The 22,215-nt window shown below is 38.6% G+C and overlaps 1 long non-coding RNA gene across 2 annotated transcripts; it reads right to left on the bottom strand.

The window, feature by feature from the left end:
• Window positions 1-1,907: 1,907 nt before the first annotated feature.
• Window positions 1,908-21,113, bottom strand: LOC132620241 (uncharacterized). 2 transcript variants are annotated; one of them, XR_009574746.1, is made up of 4 exons: window positions 19,694-21,113; window positions 18,863-18,934; window positions 9,491-9,579; window positions 1,908-2,106 (listed from the first exon to the last, which is right to left on the bottom strand). It is a non-coding gene; the product is annotated as an uncharacterized LOC132620241 (long non-coding RNA). The 2 variants fall into 2 exon arrangements; XR_009574745.1 differs by lacking the exon at window positions 9,491-9,579.
• Between the last annotated feature and the right edge of the window lie 1,102 nt (window positions 21,114-22,215).

Genomic DNA, 22,215 nt, shown 5'->3' with positions numbered 1-22,215 from the left:
ATTTACAGGGGAGATGCTGCCCAAATTTCCGTAGAAAAGTGTTAATTTAAGATTCAAGTCCTAAAGGCTTATAGTTAACATTTGGTAATTGTGACCAATTGTAGATTTTGAAGGCAACGGGATTTGAGTTTGGAGGAGCGTAAGGAGAGAATAAGGTATGTAAAGCTTTACCTTTCCTTCTCTTGGCATGTCTTAGACATAATAGGTTTGGATACGAGCCTCGGGGACGACTCTATTCCTAGAAATTCGAGTTTGAATTTAACCCTTTTTCATTCAATAGAATTGAATCATATGTTCTATGCTTTGTTGAAAGAATAGTGTAAGCATCTATAAGTTACCCAAGAGGATATGGGATTGCCCTAACACCTTCATAGACGACTCCATAAGCTTAATGTACATAATTTGAGCCCACCACCTCAATTGACCCGAGGTGGGCCCACTGTTCCCGATTTCTCTCCTATTGTGCATTGACCTATTTTCGAGCGATTTCAAAGGGAACATTTTAACTACTCTTCTAACTACTAAATGAAAATTGTTGCAAGTATTCCGTTGAGTCTTATAAACTATTTTGGAACATGAAAACGATCCCAGAAAGATTATTTTTATGTAACCTATTGTGATATCCGAAATACACGCACTATGATTATCGTGCGATTTCCTTATTAAGATTTGTTGTCGAGATATTCCATCGAGTCTTTGTAAATGTATTTTGTTTTATATTGCATTTAGTTTCTCACTACTCCACTCGTGGATGCCTCAATGTTTCCTTCACTGAGCCCGGGCCAGGATATGTTATCAAGCGTATTTCACTGCATTGTTCGCCGTGCCTCGATGTGAGGGGGCAGGTATACACGTACAAGGGTTGTGGAGTATGCTGTGCCATGTACGCCTATTCTGATATGATATGATATGATATGATACGATATGGCCATCTGATATGATATGATATATTACGGAGTTATTCCCTACTCTGGAGTATGATGTGTTGTGGCGCCAGTGTCGGGGTGGCGACCACGTTCTGTTCATCGAGTCCCTTAACGGGGGCCGGATATGGCATATGTTTTTGCATACACTATTTATGTTTTGTAAATATGTATTTGATATTCTGGACATTACACTCATTTCTGTACGTTCTGTTCCGATTATGATTTTATTACTGTACTCCAAGCTTTGCATATTCAGTACATATTCCGTACTGACCCCCTTTCTTCGGGGGCTGCGTTTCATGCCGCGCAGGTACAGACGATCGATTTGCTGATCTGCTCGCTTAGGATTTTATTCTGCTGTCTTGGAGTGCTCTCTTGTCCGTAGCCTACATTTTGGTACGGACTTTTTCTATTGTACATATATATGTTATTCAGGGGTATGACGGGGCCCTGTCCCGTCTTATGATTCTGTTATTGTTCCGTAGAGGTCTGTAGACATACATGTGGGTTGTGTATATGTTTTGGGTTGATATGTTCTGCGATGGCCTTATCGGCTTCCCCGCGTTATATCTGTTTATTTGTGGTAATTAGTAACGCCAATTGCCTTCTATATCTGTATATTCTGTTTATATGCTAGTTGGGTTGTTGGGTACGTACGGGTGTCCAGTACGGACACTAGTCGCGGCCCACAGGGTTGGGTCGTGATACGTCCCCATAGACTTTTAAGCAACGAATTTTGAGGCTATTGCAACGGTTTCGTAGAGGTTATTGTAACAGGCTTTTCCTTTATTGCAACGGTATTTTTTTTGTACAAAAATCCAGTGCAATTATTTGGAACAGCCTATTGCAATGGTTCTCATGACCTATTGCAATGGTTTATCTGAAATAGTAGCCCTGGTTATAAATTCATATATATATATAATACATTACAAATTACATAAATCAGAAAACACAATTTTTCATAATCCAAAATATCCAACATTCCTAATCCAACATACCCGTAAAAGAAAAATGTTCAACCCAAAATGCATAATTAATTTTTACATTTCAAGATTTAGGATAAGTTTCAAAATGTTCGATAGCAAAAAGATTCTTAGAACATGTAGAAAGCTTCATAAAAGATCTTCTTAAGTAAGATCAACGTCTTCACTGTCTCCTTCCCTTTCTTCATTTTTGACACCTACAAAAGAGAATAAATAATGTCACTACCCTTCAAATGCACGCGCACATAATACAAAGATACAACTTATTATAAACAGATACCAATTTTAAACTACAATTTAAATACAGAAAAAATGAATATCAACCGAAACGGAGAAAGAGAGACATGTCATACAATATGCTTAAAATTACACAAACAACTAGAGGAATTAAAAAATCATACGAAGACCTTCACTAATATATTTTGCAAATAATCAGGTTAACTGGTCTAGTTTTTCACATCAGAAATGCAGTGAGTTGATGATGACTACAATATATGATGACACCTGCATCATGTTTGTGAGGGAATTCTGGTGGATGTTGTTTTCTAATAATGAAAGGATGGAGCAAATTTTGATGCTAGTTATTGGTATAAAGGAAGTTCCTAGTAGATGGAAAAATAAGGAAATCAAAAATATTGGTGATTCAGGTATGGTACTTGCAGGGACATGGTGTTACACCCCGTATCTTAGAACTAAGGTTAGAGTCATGTCAATAGATCTTTAGTGGAAAAACTGAAGGTTTGAACGTTTTGGGAAAATGGTTGATAGGCCTCCTTCGGGCAGCCATAAAACCTTGATTAGTTGGGAATTTGGGAAAGTACCCTTAATGAAAGTTGTAGTATGTAGAAATACCTTTCTAACGATATATGGACTAGGCCAATGAGAGATCGGAGCAAGTGGAAATGATCGTCTCAATATGGCTAATAGTAAGACACTTAAAATTCTATAGAATCGGCTAAGTTTTCGATACGTTTGCATTACAGTCAAATTTTGTGAAAATCCGTTGGGAATTTGAGAAAACTTAACACATACAAGTTGTAGCTCTTTGAAATAGCTTTCCAACGGTATATTGTGGAGCCCAAACAGAGCTCTGTATAAGAAGTTATGACCATTTTATCGAACACTGCATAGAACGACACACGTCGCTTTTCAGTACGCGTGAGGGTGCGTGCGATGGCCCCGCATCGCGGGCCGATCGCACAACTCTGAGTATCGACCTGCAGAATGTCGCGCGATGCAAATGCGTCGCGGACCCATCGCGTAACAGGTCGGGTTTCGGGTTAAAAGTCGAGATTTCGCGTTTTAAGTTATATTTAACCTTGGGGTTTATTTTCGTAACACCCCTAGTCATGAAAAATTACCCGAAAGTCAGGGAGAACAAGTCCCAAGCCTCAAGAACCCTTCAAGGTAAGTTTTATCATGATTCTAGGTTGAATTCAAGTCCCTAATCTCTTTCTAACTTGAGTAAACCCTTCTAATCAATAGAGTTGTGAGTGGAACATTATTGTTGGGCGTGGAAACCCTAGAATCAAGAGGATTGAACGTCAAAAAGGTGATGTTTCTACACTCTAATCATTCATAATAGTGAATTGATGAGTTCTTGGGAGAATAGTAAATGAGTTTAGTAAAGAGAATTACACGAACTATAGTAGGGTTTTAAATTGTTGACTTGAGATTGTTATAATGATATGGGTGATGGAGAATGATTTTAATTACATCTAATTGAGATTGTAGAATCACCTAGAAGTAATAGAATGGGAATTGGGTGAAGAAACACCATTAATGGAGATTGTGAAGCTTTATGCCCACTAAGTGTTTGATAAAATGCTTAGATAACCAAAGCATGAATATTATTGCTAATATAAAATCCCTTGGACTTGTATTGATATAGATCAAAGTTGAAAGGGTTGACGAACATTGTATTATGCTCCAAGGCTTGAATTAAGGTATATGAGGCTAACTATCTACGTTAGGGAATATTCATGATTCTCCCTACGCTTCATCCTTCATACTTGTCAGCAATTTGACTCAGAATATAGTTTAGCCATAGTTTCATGATATGATATAGAACTGTAATCTTCTAGGGTTGCAGTTACAGAATTCGTTCATGGTTGTCACTTTGAACGTCATGAACTCAGCACGTAATCATTATAGACTTATGCATTGTTATCACGCGAGTCTCAGTCAGTGTGTAGCCCGTTATTTGCATGAGTCCCATAATCAGAAACAGTTATCATGCTATCAGCTATAGCCAGTCTCAGTCTTGTAAATTGTTAATGTTGAACACCTGTATCTGTATTTTTGGGCCCTAGGACACAGTTTATGCATACGTATTGCTTGGGTGAGTCCACAGTTTTTGTGCACATTATTTGGGCCCTAGGCCACAGTATATTTACAGTTTTATAGGTGATTCTTCATCCAGAACAGGGAGTACTTCAATTTCTTGCTTTCCTGTTTAGTTCAGTTTCAGTTTCAGTTCCAGTATTTTATTGCTTCAGTTGCTTTACATACCAGTACAATTCAAATGTACTGATGTCCTTTTTTATTGCTTAGGGGCCTGCATCTCGCGATGCAGGTTACAACATACAGGTTGACAATCCAGCTACTTAGGAGTGTTCGTATCAGCTACTGTGGTGAGCCCCAGTTTCCTTCGGGGCGATATCAGTCATGCAGTTCTCACAGCTTTCTAGAAAATTACCTTTTTGTATTCATTAGAGGCTTTATAGACACAGTTCAGACAGTCAGATATTTGTTATGTTAGCCTTGTAGACAGTTATACTCAGTCGTTCAGTTGTTTTGGTTTAGCCATGTTGGCTACTTTCAGATATGTTCAGATTGTCTAAGTATTTCCGCATTATGATATTTCAGTCAGACGTTTAGTTAATCAGCATGTGTTAGTTTTATTTTATAAATTAGTTATGTTTTGGTATCACATGGTGATTTAGCTAGCCAGTTGGTTTGCTCGGTCACATGCAGTCAGGCACCGGGTGCCGTGTTACGTCCAGGCCCAGGTTCGGGGCGTGACAAAGCTTGGTATCAGAGCGCTAGGTTCAAGTGTCTTAGGGATTCTATGAAGCTGTGTCCAGTGGGGTCTCTTTTATATGTGTGAGGGCCCCACACATATAAATAGTTGACCACCAAGACATTCAGGATTTGTTTCACTTCTTTCATACTCTAGTTCGTGAAGATAGAGTAATGCTTTTAGGAATTCTTCTAACTCGTGCGAATTACGTATTTCAGAAATGGCTCAAAAAAGAAAGTACAACAATAAAAATACGGCTACTAGCCAGAGGGCTACCGTTGACGCAGCAACAGAAGGGGGCACTCAGGCCCAGGCAGCCGCCACAGCTAATGCCGCTGCTACACCTCCCAATACTTCAGATGCAGATGTTAGAGTAGCTATTCAGCTGCTCACTCAAATTTTGGAAAATCAGGCCTAGCGACAGGAAACAGCCCCTAGCTCAGGTCCTAGTAGTAGGTCAAACAGTTCTAGGACTCAGGAGTTTATGCGGATGAAGCCGCCAGTGTTCAAAGGGTCAATGAAGGAGGAAGAACCTTAGAATTTCATTGATGGAATCCAGAAAATATTTCGTGTGACGCATGCTACTTATACAGAGGCAGCAAAACTCAGAGCTTTCCAGCTGCACGATGTGGCCCATATTTGGTATGAGACATGGGAACAGTCTCGAGGGGAGGATGCACCTTCTGCTACTTGGGACGAATTTGCAGACGCTTTTATTGAGCATTTAATGCCAATTGAGGTTAGAGAAGACAAGGCTATAGAGTTTGAGAATCTAAGGCAAAAGGACATGACTGTTCAGGACTATTACCTCAAGTTCGTGTCATTGTTCAGACATGGCCCTCACATGGTTCCTGATATGAGAGCCGTGGTTAGAAGATTTGTACTTGGGCTTAAACCCGAGTTGCACAGGGATGCCAACACAGCTGCTCAGAATGACAAGATAACTATTTCCAAGATACTGACATTCGTGCAAGGTAACGAGAAAAGAATGAAGGAAGAAGAAGCCTTGTAGAAGCAAAAAGATAGAGAGTTCAACAAGAGGGCTAAGTCTGCTGGTAATTTCAGTCATGGAGGATCTCAGGGTGATGGCAACCGTCCGTTTTTTAAGAATAGGTCATCAAGACCTGCTCCCTCTATAGCTAGTGCTCCATTTCAAAGGTCCAAATTTAACCAGAAAGGCCGGAACTTCGAAACGGCAGGCTCACATTCACAGGCCAGCGTGACCGACCGTGGTTTTCAACACCCTACTTGCAACACTTGTGGTAAGAGACATTCAGGAGTATGCCGTTCGGGCATGGATGGTTGTTTTGGGTGTGGTCAGCCGGGTCATTTTCTGCGGGATTGTTCGTCTGCAAGACAGAATACTGGAGGTAACAGTAATGTAGCTCAGTCCACAAATTCAGCAGCTCCCCGAAATTCCCAAGCCCAGCAGGGGTGCGGAGCAGCAAAGTCCGGTAATATGGGCGGTGGTCAGAATCATCTGTATGCACTGTCAGGTCGCCAGGATACAGTGACTCGTAGAGATGTTGTCACAGGTATGCTAACAGTCTTCACCTTCGATGTATTTGCTCTTATGGACCCAGGATCCACTCTATCTTATGTAATCTCGTATATTGCTAAGAAATTTGGGATAGAACCCGAAAAGTTGCATGAAACTTTCGAAGTATCCACACCGGTTGGGGAATCAGTTATAGCTAGGCGTATCTATAGGGGTTGTCCAGTGTTAATCTACCACCGCAGCACCATAGCAGAATTAATATAATTGGAGATGGTAGATTTTGACGTAATTATGGGTATGGATTGGTTAGAGTCCTGTTATGCCTCTGTGGGTTGTAGAACCAAAACTGTGACATTTGATTTTCCCGATGAACTTATAGAATGGAAAGGTAATTCAGTAACACCTAGGGGTAGATTTATTTCCTACCTTAGAGCCAGAAAGATGATCTCCAAGGGGTATATTTACCACTTAGTTCGAGTCAGGGATGCAGATGCCCAGACTCCAGCTCTTCAGTCAGTACCAGTTGTTAGTGAATTTCCAGAAGTCTTTCCAGATGACCTACCTGGAGTCCCTCCCGATAGTGAAATTGACTTATGAATTGATTTATTTTCTGGCACTAAGCCGATATCTATTCCGCCGTATAGGATGGCCCCAGCAGAGTTAAAGGAGTTGAAAGTTCAGTTGAAGGATCTTCTTAATAAGGGATTTATAAGGCCAAGTGTCTCACCTTGGGGTGCACCAGTCTTGTTTGTCCGAAAGAAGGATGGATCCTTGTGTATGTGTATAGACTACCGCCAGTTTAACAAGGTCACTATTAAAAATAAGTATCCTCTTCCCCGAATAGACGACCTATTTGATCAACTTCAGGGTGCTCAGTGTTATTCCATGATTGCCCTCAGATCAGGCTACCATCAGTTAAAGGTTAAGGAAGTTGACATTCCGAAGACTGCTTTCAGAGCCCGTTATGGTCATTTTGAATTTCTTGTCATGTCGTTTGGGTTGACGAATGCACCAGCAGCTTTCATGGATCTTATGAACAGAGTCTTCAAGCCTTATCTCGATTTATTTGTCATTGTGTTTATTGATGACATATTGGTGTATTCCCGTAGTGAGACAAATCATGCAGAGCATCTTAGAATAATGTTGCAGACACTCAAGGATCGTGAGCTTTATGCAAAATTCTCAAAGTGCGAGTTTTGGCTTAAGTTAGTGGCATTCCTAGGCCATGTGATTTTAGGTGAAGGTGTTAAGGTGGACCTTCAGAAAATTGACGCTGTTAAGAACTGGCCCAGACCCACCTCAGCATCAGACATCAGAAGTTTCTTGGGTCTGGCAGGTTATTATAGGCATTTTGTTGAGGGATTTTCCTCTATCTCAGCTCCATTGACTAAGTTGACTCAGAAGAAAGTCAAATTCCAATGGTCAGATGTATGTGAGCAGAGTTTCGAAGAGTTGAAGAAGAGATTGACTTCTGCTCCAGTTTTGACACTACCAGAGGGAACCGAGGGATTTGTTGTTTATTGTGATGCTTCGGGAGTTGGTCTCGGATGTGTTTTAATGCAGCATGGTAAGGTTGTTGCTTATGCGTCTAGACAGCTTAAGACTCATAAGAAGAATTATCCAACCCATGACTTAGAGTTAGCAGCTGTGGTTTTTGCACTCAAGATATGGCGGCACTACTTGTATGGAGTGCATGTGGATATTTTCACCGATCATAAAAGCCTGCAATATATTTTCAAGCAAAGAGAGTTGAATCTTAGGCAGAGAAGATGGCTCGAATTGCTTAAGGACTATGATGTGGATATTCTTTATCATCCAGGGAAGGCGAATATTGTAGTCGATGCTCTCAGTTGGCGTTCCATGGGAAGTTTAGCTCATGTCGAGGCAGACAAGGGAACTATGACAATGGAAGTCCACCGCTTAGCAAGCCTAGGAGTTCAACTTCTAGACTCTAGAGATGGTGGAGTTGTTGTTCAGAACAGGGCTGAATCCTCCTTAGTAGCAGAAGTGAAAGAAAAATAGTTTAGTGATCCCTACCTGTTACAGCTGAATGAGGGAATTCACAAACACAAGACTACGACCTTTGAACAAGGGGGAGATGATGGTACTTTAAGGTATAGAGGCAGACTATGCGTTCCAGACATAGATGGGCTCAGAGATCAGATTATGTCTGAAGCCCATAATTCTAGGTATTCCATTCACCCAGGTTCCACAAAGATGTATCATGATCTTAAGGAGATTTATTGGTGGAATGACATGAAGAAGAATGTAGCAGATTTTGTGGCTAAGTGTCTAAATTTCCAGCAAGTGAAAGCCGAACACCAAAGGCCAGGTGGGTTGGCTCAGAACATAGACATTCCCGTCTGGAAATGGGAGATGATAAACATGGATTTCATAACAGGTTTACCTCGCTCTTTTCGAAAGCATGATTTGATTTGGGTAATTGTAGATCGACTTACCAAGTCAGCTCACTTCTTGCCAGTGAAGACTACAGATTCGGCAGAAGATTATGCCAAGTTATATATTCAAGAAATCATCCGATTGCATGGGACTCTTTTGTCCATAATTTCAGACCATGGTGCTCAGTTTACTGCGGACTTTTGGAAATCCTTTCAAAAAGGATTGGGCACAAGGGTGAACCTCAGCACAACTTTTCATCCTCAGACAGATGGCCAGGCAGAGCATGCTATTCAGACTCTTGAGGACATGTTTGTCACGACCCAACCCCGTGGCCGCGACTGGTACCCTAACTGGGTACCCGTACATACCTACCCGACCGAATTTCAAATCATACGGATTTTTTTTTCTTTTTAAAACAGAAGTTACAAAAGTAGGTCGATACAAATACGGCACGCGCGCAAACATACATATATATACATATATACCTGAACATACAAACATTTGCATATAAGCCGATAAGGCTAGCATACAGACGAAACCCGTAACCCACACATCTATCTACAGGCCTCTACAGACATACAGAGTCATATGACGGGATAGGGCCCCGCCGTACCCAGAATACCCATACATACAGAGTATACAGAAGATGGGAGATATATACCAAAAATATACGCTCCGGATCAAAGGAGCTCTTCAAAACAGCTGAATCAGAAACCTACGCTGGCGGCGTATCACCTGGTGCGTCGGTACCTGCGGGCATGTAGCGCAGCCCCCGAAGAACGGGGGTTAGTACGAAAAATGTACCGAGTATGTAAAGCAGAAACATAACAGATATAAGCATAGTCCGAACCTGAGTCACAGAAATATAACGGACAGAGCCATAAATCAGACTGACGGACAGAGTCATGATCCAGACAGACATACAGAATCGTGTTCCATACAAATAAATCGAATTATGGTTCGGACAGACAGACGGAATCATAATACGGACAGACGAGCAGAATCAGAATCCATACGGACATACAGACATAGTCGTAATTCAGACGGACAGACAGAAGTATGTCGGACAGAATTATGCATGCAGAGTAGTACAGAGTCATACAGAATCATACAGAGGCATGTGCTTATATAAATATAGATGGCACACACATACATTCATACAGATCCCGGCCCTGTCTGGGGGCGCGGTAACAGAACCCGACCCTCTTAGTACGGGACGCGGTGGACAGACAGAATCAGATCAGATCATATGCCATCCTGGCCGCCATCCCCATACACAGATCATAATATCATACAAACATACAGATCCCGGCCCGCACGCCGAGGGACGCGGTGAACAATGCAGAGAAATATGCACGATAACAGAACCTGGCCCGGGACGCAGTGAAGGAATGCATTGAGACAGACACGAACCGATAAATGAGAAACTACTTACATACAGACTCAACATACAGACTCAATCAAACTGAAGGGTGCCAAACGGCGAGTCAAAATCAGAGTATCCAGATAGTATGCATAGTACGCGCCTATATCCTACTTGGGAAGGCACGACAGATTATTAGCAGAATCAGATTCTCAGATGTTCAGAAATCATTTTGTAAGAATTGCATAAAAATAGTTGTATCATAATCAAAACAATAGTTCAATTGTTTTCTGAGAAAATTGGACAAAAGGGAAGTATTTAAAGTATTACAGAAGATATCGGGCCTTGTGGGCCCGCCTCAGACCAACTCGAGGCAACATATGTAAATTATCGCTAATAGACCTTATGAGGTCATCCATAATCGTTTGGAAGTGTTCCGACTCCGTTTAGGGAGGTTTTGTACAAAAACTCACTTTAAAGGCAATTTGCAAGAAAATAGCTTCAAATGAATTGAAGGAATTGGAGCGGTTTTCCGTCTCGAATTCCGGGGAACGGAGTCGTACTTAAGGCTCGCGGCCGAGCCTATCACATCCAGAACATGCCTAAGAACAAAGGGAAAGGCTTCACATACCTCGACAGCGCCTTACGCTCACTTGGCGTCGACTTCAATTTCGTCCAAAATCTAGAAATGGTCAAGTTTACCATTTGTTAGTTTCAACTTTTCCATAGTCCAAACTTAACACATACTTGCCTACCGAAATTTCGGCAGCATTTCCTCTGTATATATGACATCCCCAAAAGTTAAACACAGCCAAACAATCAACACAACCCAACAACAATATTCATAATAACGACAAGTAGCTCAAAATACATAATAAGGCACAATTTGCCAACTTTCCGTCATAACTTAACATTTTCCGTTCCGACCTTACACTTCCAAACCAAACTTATTATTTTGTTGTTCATTACCCATCAAATTCATTACAACACGATTTGGAGGCATATCATACCATTCTCACAAGATATACATAAGATATGCAAACTTACAAACTTTCCATCAAAGCCACAATTTATCCAATTCTCCTAACCTTCAACATACAAGTTCATTATACAATTCCATCTTCCAAATTCCTCAACAATAATCATAATTTGCCTCTTGATACATTCATTTCCATTTTTACATAAATCATAACAAAGTTGCATACTTTCCTACAACAACTTGATAACCATTTTTCCATAGCAACAAGAATCATTATCCTTTCATTCACTTCACAATAACACACTTAACATACTAACAAGATTTAATTCACATTCCATCATCAACATGATGCCACACGGCCATGCCTCATATTTTCCAACTTTCACTAATTTATTCAACTTTCACTTCCAATACAATTTCTACCATAACCATAACTAGATTACAATACAAAATTCAACACATCTCAACTACACCATCATACACACACACGGCCATACACACACATTCACAACACACAAAATTTTCATGCTTTTCATTCATTCCCACACACTACAACATATATACATATATTCCATGGTTTAAAAATGGTAAAATTCTTACCTTTTCTCAACTCTTCCACTTGCCACAAATGGTAGTTTCTTGCCAAAATAATTATATCACCTTGAAGAGAATATTGAGCTTAGTAGAAATTCCAAAAGAGATGGATTTTTGAACCAAGAATCAAGCTCCAATTTTTTTTTCTTTTTCTCTTTCTCTTTCTCTTTGGCCGTGAGCCTTTTTTTTTTTTTCCTCTCAATTTTTCTTTTGATTTCTTGAATGTTCTAAGGATAGGGATGACTATATATTGTCACATGGAAATTAATTAATTTCCATGGACTTGGGCCATGTATGGCCGGTTGGGCCTCCCATTTTGGGCCTCACTTTCTTATTATTTTGTGAGCCCAAATTGATGGCTTAATCTTGTAATTCATTAAGCAAGTTTCTAAAATTCCAATTTTGCCCTTGGCCTCGTTCCGTAATTCCACACCAACGTATTCCTAACCTACACATTCATACCAAGAAATGTCCAATAGTGGCCTTATTCATCACAAGTCCATTTATCTTGAATTTTTCGAATAAGCGAAAATGTCGGATGTAACAATGTTGAGAGCATGTGTCCTAAATTTCAAAGGTAATTGGGATGACCATTTGCCTCTCATTGAGTTTTCTTATAATAACAGTTACCACTCTAGTATCCATTTGGCACCGTTTGAGGCCTTGTCTGGGTGGAGATGTAGGTCGCCAATTGGTTGGTTTAAGGTTGGTGAAGCAGAGTTGTTAGTGCCAGACTTGGTCTATCAGGCTATGGAGAAAGTCAAGTTGATTCAAGAGCGTTTGAAGACGGCTTAGAGTAGACAAAAGTCCTATACGGACATGCGGCGCAGAGACTTGGAGTTCCAAGTTGATGATTGGGTGTTCCTGAAAGTTTCGCCTATGAAAGGCATTATGAGATTTGGGAAGAAGGGGAAGCTTAGCCCCCGCTATATTGGGCCATATAGAATCCTGCAAAGGATCGGGCAAGTGGCTAATGAGTTAGAATTGCCACAACATTTGGCTGCTGTACACCCAGTATTTCATGTATCTATGCTGAAGAAGTTCATGGGAGACCCGTCTCTAGTTGTTTCTACAGAAATCCTAGGGGTTAAAGATAGCCTGTCTTATGAAGAGATCCCAGTGGCTATTCTTGATCGTCAAATCCGCAAGTTGAGAACTAAAGAGATTGCTTCAGTGAATGTAGTATAGAGAAATCAGAAAGTTGAAGAGGCTATGTGGGAGGCCGAAGAGGACATGAAGTCTAGGTACCCCCATCTCTTTGAAGAGCAAGCAAAAAATGCTGAAGGTAACTAACCTCTTCATTTAGATCCTTATAGTATAATCTCCATGTTTTCAGTATTCAGACAATTCAGTAGACATTCAGTTCAGTAATCATGTTTCATTCAGTCAGTTCAGTGATCATGTGGCTCAGTCAGTTAGTTTTAGGTATCTTAGTTACAGAATAAACGTTGCCAAACTTCCATAGAGTCTCAAATTTAACCGCGATTATAACTGAGACCATCATTCGAGGACGAATGATCCCAAGGGGGAGATAATGTTACACCCCGTATCTTAGAACTAAGGTTAGACTCATGTTAATAGATCTTTAGTGGAAAAACTGAAGGTTTGAACGTTTTGCGAAAATGGTTGATAGACCTACTTCGGGCAGCCATAAATCCTTGATTAGTTGGGAATTTGGGAAAGTACCCTTAATGAAAGTTGTAGTATGTAGGAATACCTTTCTAACGATATATGGACCAGGCCAATGAGAGATTGGAGCAAGGAGATATGATCGTCTCAATATGGCTAATAGTAAGGCACTTAAAATTCTATAGAACCGGCTAAGTTTTCGATATGTTTTCCTTACGGTCAAATTGCGTGAACATCCGTTGGGAATTTGAGAAAACTTAAAACATGAAAGTTTTATCTCTTTGAAATAGCTTTCCAACCGTATATTGTGGATCCTAAATAGAGCTCTGTACAAGAAGTTATGACCATTTTACCGAACACTGCATAGAACTGACACACGTTGCTTTCCAGGACGCGTGAGGGCGCGTGCGATGGCCCCGCATCGCGGGCCGATCACGCAACTCTGAGTATCAACCTGCAGAATTTCGCGCGATGCACGTGCGTCGTGGACCCATCCCGTAACAGGTCGGGTTTCGGGTTAAAAGTCGGGATTTCGCGTTTTAAGTTATATTTAACCTTGGGGTTTATTTTCGTAACACCCCTAGTCACGAAAAATTACCCTAAAGTCAGGGAGAACAAGTCCCAAGCCTCAAGAACCCTTCAAGGTAAGTTTTATCGTGATTCTAGGTTGAATTTAAGTCCATAATCTCTTTCTAACTTGAGTAAACCCTTCTAATCAATAGAGTTATGAGTGGAACATTATTGTTGGGCGTGGAAACCCTAGAATCAAGAGGATTGAACGTCAAAAAGGTAATGTTTCTACACTCTAATCATTCATAATAGTGAATTGATGAGTTCTTGGAAGAATAGTAAATGGGTTTAGTAAAGAGAATTACACGAACTATAGTAGGGTTTTGAATTGTTGACTTGAGATTGTTATAATGATATGGGTGATGGAGAATGATGTTAGTTACATCTAATTGAGATTGTAGAATCACCTAGAAGTAATAGAATGGGAATTGGGTGAAGAAACACCATTAATGGAGATTGTGGAGCTTTATGCCCACTAAGTGTTTAATAAAATGCTTAGATAACCAAAGCATGAATATTATTTGCTAATATAAAATCCCTTGGACTTGTATTGATATAGATCAAAGTTGAAAGGGTTGACGAACATTGTATTATGCTCCAAGGCTGGAATTAAGGTATGTGAGGCTAACTATTTACCTTAGGGAATATTCATGATTCTCCCTACGCCTCATCCTTTATACTTGTCAGCAATTTGACTCAGAATATAGTTTAGCCCTAGTTTCATGATATGATATAGAACTGTTATCTTCTAGAGTTGCAGTTACAGAATTCGTTCATGGTTGTCACTTTGAACGTCATGAACTCAGCACGTAATCTTTGTAGACTTATGCATTGTTATCATGCGAGTCTCAGTCAGTGTATAACCCGTTATTTGCATGAGTCCCATAATCAGAAACAATTTTCATGCTATCAGCTATAGCCAGTCTCAGTCTTGTAAATTGTTAATGTTGAACACCTGTATCTGTATTTTTGGGCCCTAGGCCACAGTTTATGCATACGTATTGCTTGGGCCTGAGGCCACAGTTTTTGTGCACATTATTTGGGCCCTAGGCCACAGTATATTTAAAGTTTTATAGGTGATTCTTCATCCAGAACAGGGAGTATTTCAGCTTCTTGCTTTCCTGTTTAGTTCAGTTTCAGTTTCAGTTCCAGTATTTTATTGCTTCAGTTGCTTTACATACCAGTACAGGTCAAATGTACTGATGTCCTTTTTTATTGCTTGGGGGCCTGCATCTCGCGATGCAGGTTACAACATACAGGTTGGCGATCCAGCTACTTAGGAGTGTTCGTATCAGCTACTGTGGTGAGCCCCAGTTTCCTTCGGGGCGATATCAGTCATGCAGTTCTCACAGCTTTCTAGACAATTACCTTTTTGTATTCATTAGAGGCTTCATAGACACAGTTCAGACAGTCAGATATTCGTTATGTTAGCTTTGTAGACAGTTATACTCAGTCGTTCAGTTGTTTTGGTTTAGCCATGTTGGCTACTTTCAGATATGTTCAGATTGTCTATGTATTTCCGTATTATGATATTTTAGTCAGACGTTTAGTTAATCAGCATATGTTAGTTTTATTTTAAAAATTAGTTATATTTTGGTATCACATGTTGATTCAGCCAGCCAGTTGGTTTGCTCGGTCACATGCAGTCAGGCACCGGGTGCCGTGTTACGTCCAGGCCCAGGTTCGGGGCGTGACACATGGTTTGGGTCTGTAGTAACTAACTTGTATACTCATGATCCTAGTCTAATGGGATATGAAGAGGTACATCATAGTATGCTACTTAGTTGCACAAAGGTTGGACAACTTGTGCAAATAAGGTTGTTGTTGGTGGATGGTTGCTGTGATGGTATCAGAAGCATGTATAACTTGGTATTATTGCTATTGCATCTCAATAGGTTTGGACAGCAATGCAAGATATAGCAGAGACAACATACAAGGACACAAGACAAGGCCACACATGCAAGACTCCTACTGGTTTTTCAAAGAAAGACTGCAGCAACTGGTAGCAGTTCAGCACTGTTGCTGGTTTTTTGCATTGCTGCCAATTTGTGCACCAAAGGGACCAGACTTGGCACACATACAACATTTCAGCAGGTGCAGCAGATTAACAATAGAATTGCACTTCAAAGAAACAATTTTCTTAGCAAGATTGGTCAAAAACTGGTTTATTATTCAGAATAGTAGGACAAGTTTTAACAATTTGTAGTATCAAGATAAGACAAATTATAAGTCTTAATCTGGTCATTAGTTTAAAATTACATTTTTTTATTAGCCTTTTGGCTACATTTGTATGGACCTCTTGGATTTTGCTTTGAAATTTTTTATAAAATCAGCCCTTGGCACCAAAAATTCCTAATGGACTTTATTTTAAAAAAAAAAACATTTTGCAAGGACAAATTTTTTTTTATTTAGGTTTCTCAAATGATTTGCATTCAAAATCTCACAAAATGGAACTAACAAAAATAAGGGAGGAATTGGGAAATAGTAGGGGTAGCATTTGCTTGAAATTAATCATGTGTGGGCTTTCATTTTCACTTTCTGAAGTTAGCAAATGGTCTATTTCTGCCTTTTTCTAAGGAAGGCAGATTTGATTGCTTTATAACAGAAAATGAACCAAAGGTTCATATAGAGCATGGCCATGTCTTTTTAGAGTGCCTCAATTCCATGTCTAATTACTACATTCCTTTATATGATGACATTCCAATAAAGAAGATGACAACAATGCATATATGTGAGAGAAAGCATATCCCTGCTTGTGCTTTCAAAATTCATCTTCTTCTTATTCTTCTTGCCTATTCTCCTTGCCTGCATTTATGGTAAATGCACTTTCTTGATTTGAAAATTTTATTGCATGCTTGTGATGTTTTGAGTATTCCAATATTTTACAACAATGGGGTCTGAATGTTGGTTATAAGTAAGTTTCTTGTTTTTTCTGATGCTTTTATTATATGACTATTGTGTTCTTTGTCCAAGTTTAAGATTTGAAATTTGTAGCATTTCTGTGTTTCTGTTTAGTATTTGTCTATTTTACAAGAATGTTGTCTGAATGTTTGTTAAGATCAAGTTTCTTGCTTTTTGCTGATTCTTCAACTACTGTGTTTTCTGTCCAAGTTTAAGATTCTGAAATGCATTTTCCCTATTTTAGATGCATGTGAGATTATTGATAGTTTGTTTTTATTTTCTTATGAGCAAGATTATTAGGGTTGATGTTATAACAGTTGATGTAATTCTATTTCCACCACCTGCTGGAATGTGTGGATTTTTGTAGTTAGACAAGTTCACTTTATCATTCTAATTAGGCTAGATCTGTTTCCTCCAGTAATTTAGCATTTTTGACAAAAAAGATCTGTTATTTTTTTCCTTTTTTTCCCTTAAGCCCTAGGTTTTAAATGTTTGTATGGGAAGGTGGGATTTTGAACCCAAGACCTTAATGACTTTGATAAAATGGAGCAAATGGCTTATCTGAGCTAAGTTTGCATCATAAACTAAGGTGGTAAAGCGAAGCTTATGCTAGAAATTAGCCAACCTTAATCAAGTCATAAGATTGTCATATTATTCTAGAAATGTTAGGCAAATAAGATGAACTGGGATTTATCACCAGAAAAGATGTTTCTATTAAACCAAGCATGCTAGATTTACCATGTCCACTTAAAAAAAAAGGCTTTGTTGGTTGAGATCTGATGTTATAAAAGCTAGAATACATTAGTTTAATTCAAGATAAATTTGGCAAAGAAGTTGCAACAAGTTAAAGATTAGTAATGTTCTTTGCAGGAGTATCCCCAGCTTTTAGCTTTAAGAATTTGCTACCCTATACTCTATAAGGCACAGATATAACATGCTAAGGGGTGACTTACCAAGGGTTTGGTGGAGGAAAATGACCTGTAGCAATGCTGGTTATCCTAGATAGGTATTTGTGCGCTATCTTATAATCCAAGGCAAGCTTTATACTAGAGATAAATTGCTAAAGTGAGGCATGATCAATGACCAAACATGTCTAATTTGTGAAGCTACTGAGGAATCCATTCAACATTTTTTTTTTTGAATGTCCTATCTCTTCTTATATCTGGTGCAAAATTCTTAGATGGCAAGGTTATACTAGACATGCAATGAGATGGCATGATGAACTACAATGTGCTGTGAACTTTGCTGCAAACAAAAGCTCTAAGGCAAAGATATATAGGATGGCAATGGCTGCCACTGTCCCCTACATATGGCAAACTACAAACAACAAAGTCTTTCAGAATTCTTGGTGACCAAGTTGTGAGGCTAATTATCCAGGATGTTTTATGTCGAGTAAATACCTTTCCTAGGCTGGCTAGAATGATAGTCACTCCCAATTTTTATCCTTAGCTTTCTAGACAGTATAGGTGTTATATATTGGTAGTGTTTGATTTGAAAGGTAGTAGTTGTTTGCTGGTGTTTAGTTGAGGCTAAAACTGGGGCTGTCCAGTTTTAGAGGGTTTGGTTTGTTTGTAAATATTATCCATGGTAATAAAATCTTTTACTTACCCAAAAAAAACACTTGCTACCCTTTTTCAGTTTGCCTTTCAACAATCCAAACATATACAAACTCATGAATTGAACAAGAAAAAAGTGAACAGCAAAAGATATATAGAGAAATAGAAATAAGCATGCAAGCAAACTTTGATTCCTTTTTCTTGTCAGGAAAAAGTCTACTTTTCAGTAATGTCAGCAAGAAAAAATCAGCTAGCATAAGAAAATTAAAAAAACAAGCAGGCACAAGATTTCACTAAGTTTAGGCAAGAAAGAGAAGATATTTAACATAGAGAATAAGAAGGATGAGAAGAAGAAAGAGATTAGAATAAGTTTGACCTTGATTGTGGAATATGGATACATGACTTTTTCATGGAAACAACAAGGAAGTTATGTAGACTCACACAATGAGAGGCAATCCTGGGAGTGTAGCAAGTTGTAGCTTCTAACGGTCTCCTCGTGTTGTTGCTGGTTTTCTACAGACACATCAATCAAGCAAATAAATTACACTATGATACTGGGTAATTTCTTGATAGGATTGTTTGTCAAGTTGTGCATCAAGGGGCCAAGCTTGGGAAACAATTTGATTGACACAAGTACTTATGGAAAGCAGTGCAATAGCAGTATGAGTTACCTCATTTATCCTAGTACTAAAATCGATTATCCTAGTTATAATCCGTCAAAATAACCCCTAAAAAGAGAGCTCAGAGAGCAAATATTTTACCTCATTTCCAACAGTAGACATATATTTATACTCCTACATTATTACTAAAATAAAAGAATTGCTAACTTCAGAGTGTCAACACAATACATTCACATAATCGAGATAAAGAAACATAAAGACAAGTAACTGTTGTGAAATGGAAATAGCACAATTATGAACTGACAATAATTCAAAGCCAAACTTCCATGGCCAAACAAGAAAATCATAATATCTCCTAAATTGGAACACTCCAGCCTTAGACATAGCATTAACTTCTGGAAATCATTAATAACCTTAATAACAATGATTTAGCTATTCGAAAACAGTAAAGCTCACACATTTCACTAGATATTTACTAAATTGAAGTAGTTCCATCCATTTCTTATCTTCTTTAAATGATATAACAGGAAAATAAGCAACCAGATATTGTAAGAATATTGAGACAAAAACTCAATAATTTGAACAAACCAAAATCACAATTTTAATGAAAAAGAAGAAGATGAAGGGACATGAAGAAATTAAAAGCCCATACCTCACACTAGCGATTCACGGGCTCTGCGATGTTGAACCAGTCATCTACGAAATGACCAAAGTGTCGTAGAAGAACACTTGGGATTATGGGAGAACAATCAAAACCCTTAAAGAAAAAAATGAGCTCTGCGATGTCGAACCAGTCGTCTACGAAGTGACAAAGTGTCGTAGAAGAACACTTGGGATTCTGGGAGAACAATCAAAACCTTTAAAGAAAAAACTTTCTTTTTCCTGTTAGCCAAGACCATTGAATTCTTTTCACATCATCAACAAGAAACCAATAGGTCAAGCAATTATATGACAATATATAGGCTTATTTGCATCTGGCAGGTGGCTTATTTCAAATTTTAGGATCTAGAATAGCAATAAAATACGCTATATGAACCTTTTTTATCTTGACCAGAACACAATATTGCATAAACGTTTCTCCTTTGTCTTCCACTTCCCTGTACCTAAAGAGATTTCTTCATTTACTATTTGACTTAAATTTAATCACATGAATATTGTTCCAAAAATACATTATTCTACTAACTGAAACCAATAAAATTTTCCTCTGTATCTACATTTACGAAGCAGAGCAGCAATAATCTGGCTTTTTAACTATATCTCTTCAGGCATTCAAAAACACCATGTTGAGAAAAAGATAAACTTTTTATACTTTATAGCCACTTCCATGGTAATTTTTAGTCACTCAAGATATGGTCGATTAAAGTTATACACAAAATTACAAGAAGAAACAAGTTTAAATCCAACATCAGGTCCAGAGAAAACAATTTCACCATACTATATAAAATCACCACTATAAAATGCACCCAACAAGAGTGAAATTGTAGAGAAAGTAAAAGGAAAAAGGCAAATCTCAGCTTTTTCTTTTGACAACCAAAATAGGGAAGAAAATTGATATTGTAGAACCAAGAAGAGCAAAGACCCAACCAAAAAGCTTAAAATTATTTCAAACCCACTTTGATAAAGGACCCAATTTAATTGTTTGCTGAATATCACAAAAGGGGTTCTAAAATAGTTGCATGAAACAATTTTTTAGCCTATATAGGAGTTTCCTGAACTTAGCTTATATCAAATACAGTACCCACACCTCACAGATTGAAGAAAAAAAATAAGATATTAAAGAAGAAATCCAAAAATAATCAGCGAAGAACATACAATTTCTTCAGCTAATGATGTCTCAAATATGTCTTCTTAGATTTCTCAAATAACCACTTCTTCAAACCATTTAGCAGCTTCAACCCTAGAAATTAACTACACCAATATTTTGATAATTCAGTTGAAAAAGACCAAACAACAATATAAACAGAGAAGATGAGAAACCAAGGGTTTAGTTCATCCAAGAAGAGGAGTTCTGATGGAGAGAGGGTAATGGCAAAATCAGGGTTTTTTTTTTATATACGTTCATCAGATGAAGAGAGAAGACATATTAGTTTTGATTTAAGAAATAAATGTAAAAATAAAATAAGAGAAATGATTTTGGTGGGTTAAGAAAAAAATAGAGCGGGGAAAGGGTGGAGGGAATTAAAACCGTTCCAATAGATAAAATATTTCATTTAATAGTTGCCACAGATAACATTAACAACAACGGTTAATAAATGTGTTGCAATAGGTAAACCTATGGCGACAGTTTTGTACAGTGGCAACGGTTTAATTATTAAACCGTATCGGTATCCCAAAACCTTTTGGCAATGGTTGGAACCATTGCAATAGACGCTCTACAGCAACGGTTTAACAACTGTTGCTAAACATTCCGTTTCCATAGGCTCAATTTCTGGTAGTTGTATATATATATATATATAATTAAAATTTCTTTTACATGATTCATAACCGTGTTATTTTGTTTACAGTAATAATAAAGAGGCCACAAATTATGTCATTACATGTTACGAAACAAGTAAAAACGACGACGAATAAAACAATGATCAAGAAGAAGAGATAACTAAACCGAAAGGATTGATAAATGTCTAAGAGGTATATGAAAATAGACCTACCCCAAACCTAAGGGAAATAGAGGCAGTTAATCTAGGAAATGAGGAATTGATTTAGGAAACCAGAATAAGTGTACATCTGACAGAGATTGAGAAAGAAGGGTATCGGAGTTTGTTGAAAGAGTATGAAAATGTTTTCGCTTAGTCATACGCCGATATGCCGGGTTTGAGTATGAATATTGTTTCCCATACGTTGCCGATCGTAGAGAGATTCGCCCCGGTAAAACAGAAAATCAGGCAGCCTAAGCCTGGTGTCAGCATCCGAATTAAAGAAGAAGTAGAAAAACAGATTCAGTCGGGAGTTGTGGAGGTGACACCATACCCAACATGGTTAGCGAACATAGTCCCGGTACCAAAGAAAGATGGGAAAATAAGGATATGTGTGGATTATCGTGATTTTAACCTCGCTAGCCCAAAGGATAATTTCCCACTCCCAAACATTCACATACTCATTGACAACTGCTTCTTGCATGAGGTACAATCTTTTGCGGATTGTTACGTAAGTTAACGAAATCCTAGTTCAGGGATA

This window comes from Lycium barbarum, chromosome 2 (assembly GCF_019175385.1).
Source record: "Lycium barbarum isolate Lr01 chromosome 2, ASM1917538v2, whole genome shotgun sequence".
Taxonomy (NCBI): Eukaryota; Viridiplantae; Streptophyta; class Magnoliopsida; order Solanales; family Solanaceae; genus Lycium; species Lycium barbarum.
The sequence above is the reverse complement of the archived record's forward strand: the minus strand, read 5'-3'. Positions and strand labels throughout refer to the sequence as shown.